The sequence below is a fragment of the Xenia sp. Carnegie-2017 genome, unplaced genomic scaffold, assembly GCF_021976095.1.
Source record: "Xenia sp. Carnegie-2017 unplaced genomic scaffold, XeniaSp_v1 HiC_scaffold_65, whole genome shotgun sequence".
Lineage (NCBI taxonomy): Eukaryota > Metazoa > Cnidaria > Anthozoa > Malacalcyonacea > Xeniidae > Xenia > Xenia sp. Carnegie-2017.
Window position 1 is genome coordinate 17,499 of NW_025813532.1, and position 16,348 is coordinate 33,846.

The 16,348-nt window shown below is 33.2% G+C and overlaps 2 long non-coding RNA genes across 2 annotated transcripts; one reads left to right on the plus strand and one right to left on the minus strand.

Moving 5' to 3' along the window:
* Positions 1-7,338: 7,338 nt before the first annotated feature.
* Positions 7,339-8,455, minus strand: LOC124459138. The gene is made up of 3 exons (XR_006953482.1): positions 8,439-8,455; positions 7,453-7,575; positions 7,339-7,353 (listed from the first exon to the last, which is right to left on the minus strand). It is a non-coding gene; the product is annotated as an uncharacterized LOC124459138 (long non-coding RNA).
* Positions 8,456-12,872: 4,417 nt separating this feature from the next.
* LOC124459136 lies at positions 12,873-13,756 on the plus strand. The gene is made up of 2 exons (XR_006953480.1): positions 12,873-12,931; positions 13,723-13,756. It is a non-coding gene; the product is annotated as an uncharacterized LOC124459136 (long non-coding RNA).
* The last annotated feature ends 2,592 nt before the right edge of the window (positions 13,757-16,348 follow it).

Genomic DNA, 16,348 nt, shown 5'->3' on the forward strand with positions numbered 1-16,348 from the left:
TATTTTCAAATTTCACAATTTTAAGGATTTTATCTCCTCTATATTTCAAAGATATGGAGTGTAGCACAAACTAGAAAATAGAAAAATTTTTAATTTAAACTTATGTGAAGACATGCTTGACTTAATACTTATACATAAATATATTAGGGAAAACCAAAACAAAAAAAAGTCATAATTTTATCTATTACGTCCAACGTTTTTAAACTTCAGACTATAGTATTTTATATCCTATAATATATCAAAGATCTGGTAGAAAACTTATAAATGAGAAAATTTACTTTAGATACGGACGCCATGCTCGGCTTAATATTATATATGAATATATTAGCAGAAATCGCAAAAATTAGAAAAATTAGTCATAACTCTGGATCTATTCACTTGGATATTTTCAAACTTTTACAATTCTATAGTATTTTATATCCTCATAATACTTAAAACATCTAGAGGTGGCACAAAATTAGAATTAAAGAATTTACTTTAAATAATGTGACACTACGCTTGCTTAATACTTATATATATAAATATATTAGCAGAAAGCGCAAAAGTTTGGAAAATTAGTCATAACTCTGATCTATCACTTGATATTTTCAAACTCACAATTATATAGTGTTTATATCCTCCATAATACTTGAAAGATCTGAGGTGGCACAAATTAGAATTAAGAAAGAATTTACATTTAAATTATGTGACACTACGCTTCGTTTTAATAACAATTATATATAAAATATATTAGCAGAAAGCGCAAAAGAAATGAAATTATCGGGTTATAGTTAATGATAAATCGCTTGGGTTCACGTTTGGTAGAAATAAGCTAGCATATAATACATTTGCAAAATAACTTGTGTTTATATTATGTATATGAAAAGCTATATAATACGTATATTGCACAGAAACCGCCAAACAATCAGAAATTTACGACGAAAAGTTTTTGTCGACATTTCAAAACACTATACAATGTTATATTCTGTTGGTATCTCGCTTTGAATCCTAACATATTTACTTAAAAGTGCGATTACTTTTACCAATTATCATTTTGAAAGTATTTTATCACTTGACGATAGACTTTCAGGATTTTAAATATTGTCCATGCCATGCACTTGTTAATGTTAATTGGAGTTTTTCAACACGTTTCACTTAAGGACATAATTATGTACATAAAGATTCATGAGGAGACAAGCGAAATATTAAAATCTAGTACCTACATATCGAATTATCAATTCGTATGATTTTATGTATCTACATATAATTGATTGCTTTTATATGAAATACTTTACAGCCTAAATAAAACAAAATCAACAATGATACAAAACTATAAAGATATATCATATGCATCCATGGTAAATCGTTCATATATATACATTGTTTAAGCTTTGAAATGGCTGGGGTGTATTTCAGTGATAGTGATGATTTCTAAATCAATAACATATAATAGATTTCTGTCAATACTTGAAGTATTTAAACTGCATTTGTATTTATAGTCGTCCAAACCAGTTATGAAAAGAAGACGCGAGAGAATAAATAACAGTTTGAACAGAACTGAAAAATTGCTTAAGAATCAAGGAAAGAGATGTAAGTTAAAGTTATGTTGTAAAATGTTGTATGGAGGAGATGATAAATTCAATGCGATTACTTCAGTTTTGTACATGTCTGATCATTGGCGATGATCATAAATTGATTCATCAATCATTTATCTTTTTATTTATTTACAGTGTTTATGCAGCAGGATTAGTACCATGTTGATTTTGTAAGTGAAGTTAAATCAATGACCTTATCCAATGGTTTATATACGACAATTACCAACCTTGTGTTTGTATAGAAGAGGAAACGTTAAGTCGGTTGATTTCTTTAAATAGATAGATTTATAGCCTCCAAACTGTTCTTCTTTCATATCTTGTTTTACTAGAAGAATAATTAAAAAATTGTCAACTACATTTGTGATGGATAAGACAGTCAAAATTTGGCTCACGGAAATTAAAATTATGAATCTGTAATCCAATTACTTCTCATGAAAAGGAATTATAGGATGGTACTTTAAAACAAATCAACATAATATCAAAAATTCAAGCTGCTGAGCTTATTGCAAAGTATACAATTTCATTTGGCAAATGTAATTTATGCAGCAGTTAGATGGATTAATTGTTGACAAAGCACTTGTTAAAGAATTTATCGCCTGCTGTTAGACACTAAATTTCTGCATAAAATCGTTTTAGTTTTCTACAATAACTCCAACAACTCAATAAAACATGTGAGACTAACTTATAGCTATAATGACATTTAGACGGCTTGCTGCTCAAAGTTAGAAAAAAGCTGACATACTAGAAATGACCGTGCAGTATTTAAAATCCATCCGAATGCAACAAGTAAAAGGTAAAACATTTTCTTTTAATTAGTTTAATTTACAGATTAAAACAAGATTACTGTCTTTTCTATTATTTCACTTGCACAACATAATTAGTAACCACAACGAAGAAATTTTCAAATATTTTTTATTCAGTCAGAGTGGCACCAGTGACATTTTTCGAAAATCGTTTTTACCAACAAACAAGCCGTTTTACCAACAACAAAATGCTCAAAAGAATTTTGTGCAAAACATAATTGTTCATAGTACAAAGAACATTTGAACTTGACCTCTATTGTCATGAACATTTTAACAGCTTAAATCCGTGGCAATAGAAAATCTTCGTTAAATAAAAAAATTAAAGAGATAGTGATGACACAAATTGTTTCATAACTAGACATCCATTGGAGATTATCTGTTTAGTATAATTTCGTTTTCTTTAGCAATCAACCATAACAGATCCTGTTGCTTTGGCTCATTACAGAGCAGGTTTCAATCACAGCGCTATGGAAATCAACAAATATCTTATGGATACACCTGATTTACAACTTAAAGTCCGTAATAGACTTCTTACACATCTCTCAAACACTTGTCATGCTGTATTCAGTAACCATCAAACCATTCAACACACAAAACAATACAATCTACCAATGTACCAATTGCCTGCAACAGTTATCACTAATGAACCTTCGTCTTCAAAAGAAATATTTTTCAATTCATCAACATCAATGTTCGTTTGATTTTGCTCAAGGAAAATTCGTGTTTCAGAGTGGATACAATTTTGAATTCTTCCATTAAAATTAACTGCGTTCTCATCAATGTTCGTTTGATTTTGCTCGTTAAGGAAAATTCGTGTTTCAGAGTGGATACAATTTTGAATTCTTCCATTAAAACTTAAAAGTTTTAAAATCTTGGACTTTTCCGAAGCTAACCATCGATCGAAAAGTTGAGCTTTTTGTTCAGCAAATTCTAAGTGAGTTATAGATATATTTTTGCACACGAAATTTTTGTCTGTAGGCTTCGGGGACCAACTCATAACCCTTCAGGATCGCATCTTTTACTAAGTCATAATCCGCAGAATCAATTACAGACATTTGAGAAAAATTCTCTAGCTTTTCCTATCAAAACGCTTTGTAAAGCATGGTCCAACTTTCTTTGGCCATTTACAATTTTCGGCGACTTTTTCAAAATGCAAAAGTACTTGTCTACTTCCGATTCCGGGAACGGTGGAACCATTCTACATGCTTGGTTATGTCAAAATTTGTTTTAGAATGTTCAGCATGTGTATTTGTGGCTTGAAGTTTTAATTTTTCTAGTTCTATCTCCTGTTCTCTTAACTTAAACGCTTTCTTTCGTGCACATTCACGCTCCCATTCAAGTCTTTCGCGTTCTCTTCTCCACCTTATTTCTTCTTCCTCTCTTTGCCATTGTCTTTCGTCTGACTCTTCCTGACTAACATCTGTTTGAGCAATGCTATCTACTTCACCTCTTGTATTTTGCATGAAAATACTTTAGTTTTCTTCTTCATCAACGAGTTTATCGTTGCATAATCTTTTTAAAATTACATGCTGTATTTCGCGTTTAGACATTGAACTTTTTAATTCGACCTTAAGATATTTCCCTAAAGCTTTTAGATCATCTTTTCTTAATTTCAGAATATTCTCATATGTTGGTTCCACCATAAACTCTTCTGGTGTAAATGCAGACATGTTGAAACAACTGGTCCACAAGTTTACTTTAATAAATGATTTTTTCTTTTGTTGTTTATAAAATATTGATGTGAAATTTTGTTGTTGAAATGATTTCGATTTGTTTTGGATTCTATTTTCTTTTTCGTTCTGACTTCTGTTCAATTGAATAACTTGAAAGAGTTCTTTCCCGGGTGGGCCCCCAATTTTGTTACGAACGTCCTGACTAATAATAAATGGCCGCTTTTGGTTCAATTGCTCGTAAAAAAGGAGTAAAACCTTGTGGAGAAGTTGTCAATTCTTAAATATTTATTTAATATACTAATAATTTTGATATAATCGTTATAATATAAATGTTTAAATGTTCAAACTTGTCTAAGACAACTGCTTTCAGACTTTCGGCGACTCTTTCGTTGATGGATAGGATATATATCTGGATTCTTTTCTTAAATAGTTCGTCTTCTTTACATGAGCTTTCTTCTGATGTGGACTTCTACTAAGCACCAACATAACTACAACTTTCGATTCTCGGCTTATATGTGATTGCACAATGACGTACGATTAACCGCTTGTGCGCAAACTGTGGTCAGTTGATTAACCATGTATCCTGTACGTTGTTTGTGGTCAGTAGGTTGACCACGTCCTATACGTAAGTTTCCTGTTATTGTGGTTAACATACACATGCATGTATGAGTAAGGCATTTTACTAATTAGTTTACTAATAATATATTTAAATATATAACAATAATAAGTATAATTTACATGATTATGTATTATCATGTAACACCACCGATAGTATAAACATACATATGTATCCCCGATAATACACATACATAACACATGTATCCGCCAACAGAAAGAATAAATCAAATGATATCACCTTTCACCAACCTTCAACGCATTACTGGAAAGTAATTGCAAGAGAGGAAAATCTTTTGTGAATGCTTCCATTTTCCTTATCCATGCTTCATAAACTTCATCATGGTCAGGCAAGAGAGATTTTAGATTTTCAGCAGCCAACTGCCATTCGCTCATCTTTTCAAGTACTTTCTTAATGTTTGTCCACAAAATACGAAATACTTTATATGTAGTCATTGTGATGTGTGAATATTCAGCATCTTTTACTCATGTAAGTTGCTAACAAGACACAAACTGAGTTTCTTACATATATGCCTCAATTTCACATCATAATCATTCATTTCCGACGCCCTCTAGCAAGACCATGAAAGTTTTAATCTTTTAATACTAATATTGTCAGCTGAAAGACAACTTCAAGATAGTAGAGACGTATGATATAGAGAAAACATAGGATCAGCCATGAAATAGCCCATCCTAAACTAAAGGAAAACGAATATAAACTTGCCATATGAAGATCTATCTTCTGATTATTCTTTTACTTTTCAGTCTCTTTATCTTAATTTCATACGATTCATCTTACGTCATTATTCATCATACTTTATATTCATCTCACGATCGTTTACTTACATAAAATGAAATTAATTAATAAGCCGTTTTACTTATTAGCAGCTAAAATAGTTAGAAAAGATCAGGGGCGGTTGCACGAAGCCTGGATAGGGTTATCCATTGATGAAAAATTTTTACACTTGTAAAAAGATGTTTATATTTTTAAGACAAAGAAATTTTGTAGTCCCCGAAACAATATTTTATTTCAGTGAATGCACAGTTCAAATCTACCCAGTGGATAGCTATGGTACCTAGTCATTTCTATGTTTTACGGGGGTCGAAGCAAATTTGTCGGCAAAGTGGTATGGTCTTGGTTTGGACTTAGCATTAAGTGAAAATATAACGATAGATGACCAATTTTTGCCGACAAAACGATGATTGGGCGAATCTCGCACCCATGATCCACCATTCGCGACTGCTCTGATATTCTGTTCTAACACAGTTACATTTTCAATTCTGTCATGTCCGCATTTGTGTAATTTGGTGACTTCCTAGAGCGGTTCATATTGTATTACTTATAGGCTAAAAGCGCAATGATATCATTCTCGCATCATGCTATGCGCTCAGTCACGGTGTGCTTTACCTAAAAATGGTGTTTGAAGCCAATGTTCGATTTTCTCGCCGCACACTTTATACTCGTACAACTCATAACGTCATTCTCTGTATTCCACGAGTTCGTCCAAATCATTCATATAACCTCTAAATGTTCTCCGAAGCTAAAGCGAAAAAAGTTGAATTTGACTACCGAAGACATGTTCGACAGTTTCAAAATATTCTTAAATGTGAATTCTCCCTCTAGCAAGAAATCTACGATAAAACTAAGCTGAAATTGTGAATTCTTTTCTTCCGGAAAGAATTCTCCGAAAAACTTTCACTGTGCCATAATTGTGAATTCTTTTCTCTCGCGAGAATCGAGAGTTCCGTGAAAACAGTTCGTGAGTTCAGTAGACATGAAAATCGCAATCTTTACCTTCATTAAACTTAATATCATCAACGAATTGTTCTCAGAAATCAAGAACTCTCCGCTTGTTGCTTACCAACAACAACACGAGCTTGATGCTCAACAGACTAAAAGAACACATTCAATAAACAGAGATGAGCAAGATGTCCTCTCCTGATACATAGACTCTATTGTTATTATGTAAGTTTGTAAATTATTTATGATTATTAAATCCTTTTCTATGTTATTATTTACAGTTTGTTTCTATGCACAATATGATGTGAGATATTACTGGGCAATAAGTTAAATGAAAACAAAAACTTTATACAATCGAATATAATACACATAGTTTAAAACAAAAAATTTGTTAACCTAGACTTAGAAAATTATCGTATCCCTTCACATCACCACGTCACGTCATGGAATCAGAGGTGTAACTAGAATGTTAATTGGGGGAGGTGTATATTCATGTATTCAGTTGCGCCCTACCGATTTCTTTTGAAATTCAATTCACTCTCAAAAGAAATCAGTAAGGCACAACGGATTTTATAAGAATATGCCCCACACACACACCTCAATTAACGTTCTAGTTACTTCTGTATGGAATAACTATGTATTGACAAACTTATCACATCACATATACTGTTTTATCGTTTTCATTTTAAAAATAGTGTAAATATACCAAAATATTTTACCATAATCTTATCATCACACGAATTATTTCAGGAATTTTATAGACCAAGAAGTTGGAAGCTTCTTCAAGACAAAAAGTAATTGTTCCCAAGATAAGCAAGTCTGATAGGAAAAATATGATAAAATAAACAAGCATTATTAATTTGATGAAATAACTCAGATGAGATTTATGCAAACAGCATCTTCAATTTCTTTCTTCTTTTCAGACAAAGGTCGCTAGCACGAATCATCTGAACATAGTAATATTACTATAAGTAAAATATCATTTTTGTAATAGTTAAATATTTTTATAATTTCACAAAAATATTGGCATGAAACCTATATAATACCTCAAAAATGCTTTTCATATATTCGACCTCAACTTGTAGAAATGACACTTTCTTTTTTATTTTACCATGAACTTTGATGAAATTGGCAAAATTCTCTAAATCGGTACGCCTATCGGACAGTTGCTAAAAAAATATTATACTAAGGTAAATTCCGGCAAATTTTTTGAACAATTGAGTTTCATTTCGTGTCGGATGAAGGGTTAAATGATTCGATGTTTCCTCAGCATAAAAACAATAAATTTATAAACAAATAAATAACGCTAATGATCTAAAATTTACATAGCAGGACCAAACCTTGCGGGCTAACAACGCAACTACTAAAATGCACGTAGTTTCCGCGACTAACGAATCATGGAACATCTACGCATGTCATAACTTGTTATTTAGTTATCAATGTTATTTAGTTACGCGTTTTTAGTTGTAGATCATCCAGGTTAGTAGAGTTTTTAGCAGGACTGCTGGTGACTGATGTTGACCGAGCGGTAGTCATCTTCAGATCATGTGTCATTGCGTAGAGGAAATGTGTCGGTGTGGGGCATCAATTGTATTGTCATCGTAGAATAGGCTCAAGTAAATAAATTGCTCGTTCGTTTGAGGTTGTGAATAAGTCGTTTGTAAGGTGTCGGTAATTGTTGTGATCTGTTTAGTGATTAATGTTCTAATATTAATATTACTTAGTTTTGCCAAATGCGTAGTTACGTGATGTTGCAAGCTGCTATTTTGCGTAATGTTGGGTTATGCAATATTTGAAGATGTTATGATATTGCTGTATGTTGGGTTACGTAATGTTGTATAATGTAATGTTGCTCTACGTTGGGTTACATAAGTGATATTGTAAGTTTTTGTGATGTTTCCGATAACGGGCTTACACGATGATAGCTAAGTTGCTACAATGTTGCTGAATGTTGAGTAACGAAACTTTATCAAATATTACACTGCAAACAGTACTTCCGCAGTAAAAATGGCATGTTGATAAAACGTATTACCTTAACAAGCTGTTGAGCTCGTCAATGAACTTCTTCGACATCCTCATAAGATCCTTTGCAACCATCTTGGAAAGTTGTCGAAAATGGAACCAAGTTTGAACGATGCTATCTCTGATATTTCGGCAATCAACCATTAATAAACCATTAGTTGTGCAGAATGACTTCGTGAACTGTTCTAATTCTACCATCCAGGTATTAATCTAAGTTGTTTCTAAAAATGTACATAGAAAAATGTCAGTTAATTTCCATGTTTGGTTTCTCAGTCAAACAGGTGCTGAATGAATTTTGGATCATTTTAAAAGCATATTAATAGCATATTGATGAAAACACTCCCTGGAGACTTATTTTCAATTGATGATACATGGCATTTATATTACATCTTGCATCCTTGAAATACAGTGCGGTGAGGGAGGGGAGGGAGGTTGTAGTGGATGACGAATAATCTCCACTGGACAAGATGACGAGGATCGGATTGAGCTTTCACACGAATATTCTTGACCAAAAACTGAGATGACAAAGCCGATGTGACAAAAGCGTCACAGTGACAACGGCTGTATGAAGCTGGACTGTATAATTATGTACAATTTCATTTCTCCTTTCTGTTTCCTATTTAACTTTTCGTCATCCAGTTGAAATTTTACGCTGTATAAAAATGGTGGTGTGCTGAGGTTGAGGTATATGCTCGAGGTATAATAAGACTTTGGTTTAATTTTGGAGTAATATACGTAATGAATGCAGAGATTAATGAAGATAATCTTGCACTTTGTTGGACAATTTGTTAATTGTCTCGTGCGAAGATCATATCTTCATACGTATTGTTATACACCTTATCATGAAATCTTGTCACAATCATGTTCAACATGCCCTAACATGATATGAACGTACCTCAATAACTTCCGTCGGCCTTCCACGCCATGAATTTTACACGGTATTATTCCAAGTTCGAACAAATTTATGAACCTCAAAGAGTCTTTCGTTGCTCCTTCAGAACTCGATCACTTATGCAGATGCAGCATTGACAATTTCTCCTGTTTCCGAAAGGCATATCTTCACAAAACATACAAACGAATATCTCAAATGGATGGAATAATCTAACTAGATAGTCAGTAATGTCTGTCGGACAGAAATATATAACATAAAATATTGCCACTATGCAATTATGCAGGACCGTGAGAACAACAAATTTCAAAGAATTGAATAATGGTAAACTTCTGAAATTTTACAATATAAAGTTAATCTGTAGGCTGGCTACGCAACTGAACATATTCATCTTTAGTATTACCATACAGTAGACTAATCTAGCCACCATGAACGAAAACGTTGATGAGGAAACGTAGATACAGTATGATATTAACCTACATAGTTTGCAATCAATCTATTTTTCAATTACCAGCACTTTTCTTAAAAGAAAATGCATGGTTAATGGAGATAAATATAAGATAACTGCTTTCTCAATAGAAATATACGCTAATATATACGTAGACAATAATATGCAGGAGCGTAGGGAAGGAAAGTGAGGAAAACATAGACAGTAGGTAACAGAAATAACTTTTTCGTAGATACAAAATCAAGTTAGAGTGCAAGTTATTTTGAAAAACTCTTGGTCTTTGAGAGAGCGCTTATATCACGCAGTATTCAACTTGTGCTTACTTCTAAATCGCTGCGACGTTTGACGACGCCTATGTAAAAACACAGGCCAATTTACAGGTATAAATTAACTATTGCATTCCGCTTCAGTATCATAATGTTAACAAAAGATCTGAATACATGGTAGTTCGTATGAAAGCATTCGTGGAGATTTACTAGTTGTACATTTTGATATGATAAAAAAACAAATGAAAATTACAAAAATGCTCTTCTCTCAATGCAAAACTTACTCTTTGAGAAGAATATTCTTAAGTTTCTCATATGCAACAGGGCTGGTGGATGCCTTCACTTGCAATTGCATTGTTTGTCCTTGCACAATCATACCAGGTCTTGTTTGAATTATTGACTCCACTTCCAATTCTATTTCACAAGTGAAATTAACTTACTTTATTAAAAAATTGACCAGCATGGATTCTGTACTTTATTATTAAAATTTCTATTTCTTATTAAAATTGTAGTTTTGAGAAAACCTCTTTGAATCTATTATTTTAACATTCTTGTCAACATATTCTCTTGAAGTTATAATACTAGAAGCATAAAATACAGGGTGTGTGGAGTTTTACTCCCCAACCAAATTCAACTCCTGTCATAACTTTCAACTTGCTCCAACTACGCACCTCCTACCAATTAATCTTTCTCTTGCATCATCAAACAAACATGGACACGTTCTTCCTGGATGGATTCAAATTCCTAATGGCTTCATCACCATCTGCAAGTCAATGTAACAACCATTATGAAGTATTGACAATACAGTATATTTTAATAAATATCATTGATCATTTTAAATACAAAGAAATAGAGCTTTAAGCAAGCAAAGCTAGTTTAGATGGATAAGAGACCAACCACTATAAATTGACATAAATTCTCTGGCAGAATGTAAAGCTTCATATGAAATGACAGAGACAAAATAAAGTGAAAATTTTCTTATTTGAAGGGTGCAGTATACACAGACAGTTTTAAAACAGTCAAAATGCATCAAATGACAAAGTACTAGTAAAAACAATCAATTACAAAAAATCTAGAGAAAACCTGTTGCCATGGACTATGCAACGCAACAACTGCAGAATGAGAACGACAATACTACATTTTAACAACAAACCTTCCATCAGTATTCCAAATGCTTTCCAAAATGTCAAAACCGGATCACCTCCGTGCTTCTGCAAAACCTTGCAAAACACACGTTTTGTAGTGCGTAAAATCTTGCTCGACAATAATAGTTGATACTGCCCTGTTGCAAAAATATTGCACTTGCTTGAGTCAAAATATAATTTATATTTCTGCAACTAATGTTAGAATTATCTATAAGACGAAACATACCAGTATTAGAGTATCTGTAGATGCCATAGTTATTGTACGAATTAATAGTACAAGCTAGATTTTTGTGTTATCGTTTTCTGCCATTTGCTGACATCTCTTTATCACTCTGTATTGTTGACTCTCGGCCCAGGCTACTTCTGCGCGTGGTCAATATAAACTCTATAAATAAATATGGCCGAAGAAACTTCATTAGAGCAAGAAGCATTGAAACGGCGAGAAAAGTTAATTGATGGAGAAGAGTGCTGCTGCTGAGGTATATACTTATTGTCTTAATTGTTTATTTCAACCGTCAGGTTCATCATCATTTTTTTGTCAAAGCCAGTTACTACTCTCAAAATGACAATCATCAATGTATCTACTCAGCCTATATTCTCAGTATTCTGAAAAGTATGCCTTTTTGACGAGATCTCAGCCTTTTGTATGATGGCATTATAGTAAATTGTTTTATACTGCGCAGATACACACAATGCAACAATAGTACTGATCCATCAGTAATCATGAAATTCAATATAAAATTATAAATGTTGGTTTGGTTACGCAATGAATGAATGAATGAAAATCTTTATTTTGACACGCTGGCCCTATCACAAAACGTGTTTGCAAGGTTTGCAGAAGCACGGAGGTGATCCGGTTTTGACATTTTGGAGCATTTGAAATACTGGATGGAAGGTTGTGTTTAAAATGTAGAGTATTATCGTTCTCATTCCCAGTTGTGGTGTTGCACAGTCCATGGCAACAGGTTTTCTCTGATTTCTTGTAATTGATTGTCCCATTTTTACTAGTACTTGTCATTTGATGCATTCTGACTGTTTTAAACTGTCATAATACTGCACCCTTCAGCAAGAAAATTTCACTTTTATTTTGTCTCCGTCATTTCACATATGAAGTTTTTACATTCTGCTACAGAATTTATGTCAATTTAGTATGTTCATCCATCACAAACAGCCAGTTTTGCTTAAAAGTCTCAGCTTTAAATGATCCAAATGATATTTATTAAATATACTGTATTGTCAATACTTCATAATGGTTGTTACATTGACTTGCAGATCGTGTGTCAGAAGCCATTAGAGAATTTGAATCCATCCAAGAAAGTGAAGTACAGTTGTCCTGTGTTGTTTGATGGCATTAATTCATGCACATAAAAGGCACAATTAATGACAAGGAAAGTGTACATGAATTGAAAACAAGATTGAAAAATGAACAAGCAGGAGAATTTGCTGCAATGTTTTGTGGCACACAGCACGCCATGAAAAAAGTAAGAGAATATGTTGATTAGAATGTTGAAAATGTCCAATGGTTCAAGGAGTTTTCTAAACACCTGAATTTTTACTAAAGTGGCACCCCTTGCACAAAGCAAGTTAAATGCTCAAATCCTTTTAACAAAGCAAGCTTTCATTGTGAAATAACGATGAAGTGAGCCGAATGAAAACGTTATCCGGTATGATCAGAAGACAAACAATGCAATTGCAAGTGAAGGCATCCACCAGCCCTGTTGCATATGAGAAACTTAAGAATATTCTTCTCAAAGAGTAAGTTTTGCATTGAGAAGAGCATTTTTGTAATTTTCATTTGTTTTTATCATATCAAAAATGTCAGTAAATCTTCACGAATGCTTTTATACGAACTACCATGTATCAGATCTTTTGTTAACATTATGATACTGAAGCTGAATGCAATAGTTAATTTATACCTGTAAATTGGCCTGTGTTTTTTTACATAGGCGTCGTCAAACGTGTCGCAGCGATTTAGAAGTAAGCACAAAGTTGAATACTGCGTGATATAAAGCGCTCAAAGACCAGCGGAGAGTTTTTCAAAATAACTTGCACTCTAACTTGATTTTGTATCTACGAAAAGTTATTTCTGTTACCTACTGTCTATGTGTTTTCTCACTTTCCTTCCCTACGCTCCTGCATATTATTAATTACATGTATATATGTATATTTATTGAGAAAGCAGTTATCTTATATTTATCTCCATTAACTATGCATTTTCAAGTGCTGGTAGTGAAAATAGATTGATTGCAAACCGTAGGTCATCAAACCGTACCAATTCCTCATCAACGTTTTCGTTCATGGTGGCTAGATTAGCCTACTGTATGGTACTAAAGATGAATATGTTCAGTTGCAGCCAGTTACAGATTAACTTTTATGTGTAAATTTCAGAAGTTTACCATTATTCAACTTTCTGAAATTTGTTGTTCTCACGGTCCCGCATAATTGCATAGTGGCAATATTTTATGTTATATATTTCTTTCGTCCGACCATTACTGACTATCTAGTTAGATTATTCCATCCATTTGATATATTCATTTGTGTTTTAGTGAAGATATCGTTCATGCCTTTCGGAAACAGGAGGAAATTGTCAATGCTGCATCTGCAGAAGTGATCGAGTTCTGAAGGAGCAACGAAAGACTCTTGAGGTTCATAAATTTGTTCGAACTTGGAATAATACCGTTAAATTCATGGCGTGGAAGGCCGACGGAAGTTATTGAGGTACGTTCATATCATGTTAGGACATGTTGAACATGATTGTGACAAGATTTCTTTGCATGATATAAGGTGAATGAAGATATGATCTTCGCATGAGACAATTGCTTAAATTGTCCAACAAAGTGCGAAGATCATATCTTCATTTAATTTCAAACACTGCACTGCATAAAAACATTCATATAACATTCATTTCTTGAGAAAACATGAGCCCAAACAAAATTGACCTGCTCACCACTGTGTGACTTCATAGCTCAGTTGGTCAGATTACTGCACTGGCACCGCAGAGGTCATGGGTTCGATTCCCGTTGAGTCACCTGATTTTCAGGGTTTATGAGACAACAACCAACAAAGTGCGAAGATCATATCTTCATTTAATTTCAAACACCGCACTGCATAAAAACATTCAAATACGTATATTACTCACAAATATTAAACCAAAGTCTTATTATACCTCGAGCATACAATTCCCTCAGCCCACCACCATTTTATATCCGCAAAATTTCAACTTTACTGGATGACGAAAGTTAAATAGAAACAGAAAAGGAAATGAAAGTACATAATTATACAGTCCAGCTTATACAGCCGTTGTCACTGTGACGCTTTGTCACATCGGCTTTGTCATCTCAGTTTTGGTCAAGAATATTTGTGAAAGCTCAATCCGATCCAGTGGAGATTATTCGTTATCCAACAATCCTCCCTTCCCTCACCGCACTGTATTTCAAGTATGCAAGATGTAATATAAATGCCATGTCATCAATTGAAAATAAGTCTCCAGGGAAGTGTTTTCATCAATATGCTATTAATATGTTTTTAAAAATGATCCAAAATTCATTCAGCAGCCTGTTTGACTGAGAAGCCTGAAGAAACATGGAAATTAACTGACATTTTTCTATGTACATTTTTTAGAAACAACTTAGACAGATTAATACCTGGATGGTAGAATTAGAACTGTTCACGAAGTCATTCTGCACAACTAATGGTTTATTAATGGTTGATTGCCGAAATATCAGAGATAGCATCGTTCCGAAACTTGGTTCCATTTTCGACAACTTTCAAGATGGTTGCAAAGGATCTTATGAGGATGTCGAAGAAGTTCATTGACGAGGCTCAACAGCTTGTTAGGTAATACGTTTTATCAACATGCCATTTTTCACTGCGGAAGTACTGTTTGCAGTGTAATATTTGATAAAGTTTCCGTTACTCAACATTCAGCAACATTGTAGCAACTTAGCTATAACATCGTGTAAGCCCGTTATCGGAAACATCACAAAACTTACAATATCACTATGTAACCCAACGTAGAGCAACATTACATTATACAACATTACGTAACCCAACATACAGCAATATCATAACATCTTAAAATATTACATAACCCAACATTACGCAAAATAGCAGCTTGCAACATCACGTAACTACGCATTTGGCAAAACTAAGTAATATTAGTAATATTAGAACATTACTCACTAAACAGATCACAACAATTACCGACACACCTTACAAACGACTTATTCACAACCTCAAACGAACGAGCAATTTATTTACTTGAGCCTATTCTACGATGACAATACACAATTGATGCCCACACACCGACACATTTCTACACGCAATGACACATGAACTCTGAAGATGACTACTGCTCAGGTTGTTAAACGTCAGTCAACATCAACACCAGCAGTCCCATCTTAACCTGGATGATCTACAACTAAAAACACGTAACTAAATAACATTGATAACTAAATAACAAGTTATGACATGCGTAGATGTTCCATGATTCGTTAGTCGCGGAAATTACGTAGCATTTTTAGTAGTTGCGTTGTTAGCCCGCAATGTTTGGTCCTGCTATGTAAATGTTAGATCATTAGCGTTATTTATTTGTTTAGAAATTTATTGTTTTTATGCTGAGGAAACATCGAATAAAATATTTTGGTATATTTACACTATTTTTAAAACGAAAACGATAAAACAGTATATATGTGATGATGAAAAGCGAGTTAATATATAGTTATTCCATACAGAGGAGTAATCTAGAACGTTAATTGAGGTGTAGGGCATATTTTAGAATTCCGTTGTGCCTACTGATTTCTTTTTGAACGTGAATTGAATTTCAAAAGAAATCAGTAGAGCATAATGATTATATGAATATACATTCTCCCCAATTAATATTTCTAGTTAACTCTGATACCATCTGATCTTAAGCATTTTAGCGACGATAATTTCTGTCTAGGTTAACAAATTTCTTTGTTTTAAACTATGTGTATTATAACGATTGTATAAAGTTTTGTCATTTCATTTAACCTATTGTCCAGCACCACCACATATTGTTAAAACAAACTGTAATAATAACATAGAAAAAGGATTAATAATCATAATAATTCACAAACTTACATAATATTCAATAACAATACCAAACGTGAATATACATCCAAACGTCAACGCCCAGTCCAAAGGCAACGC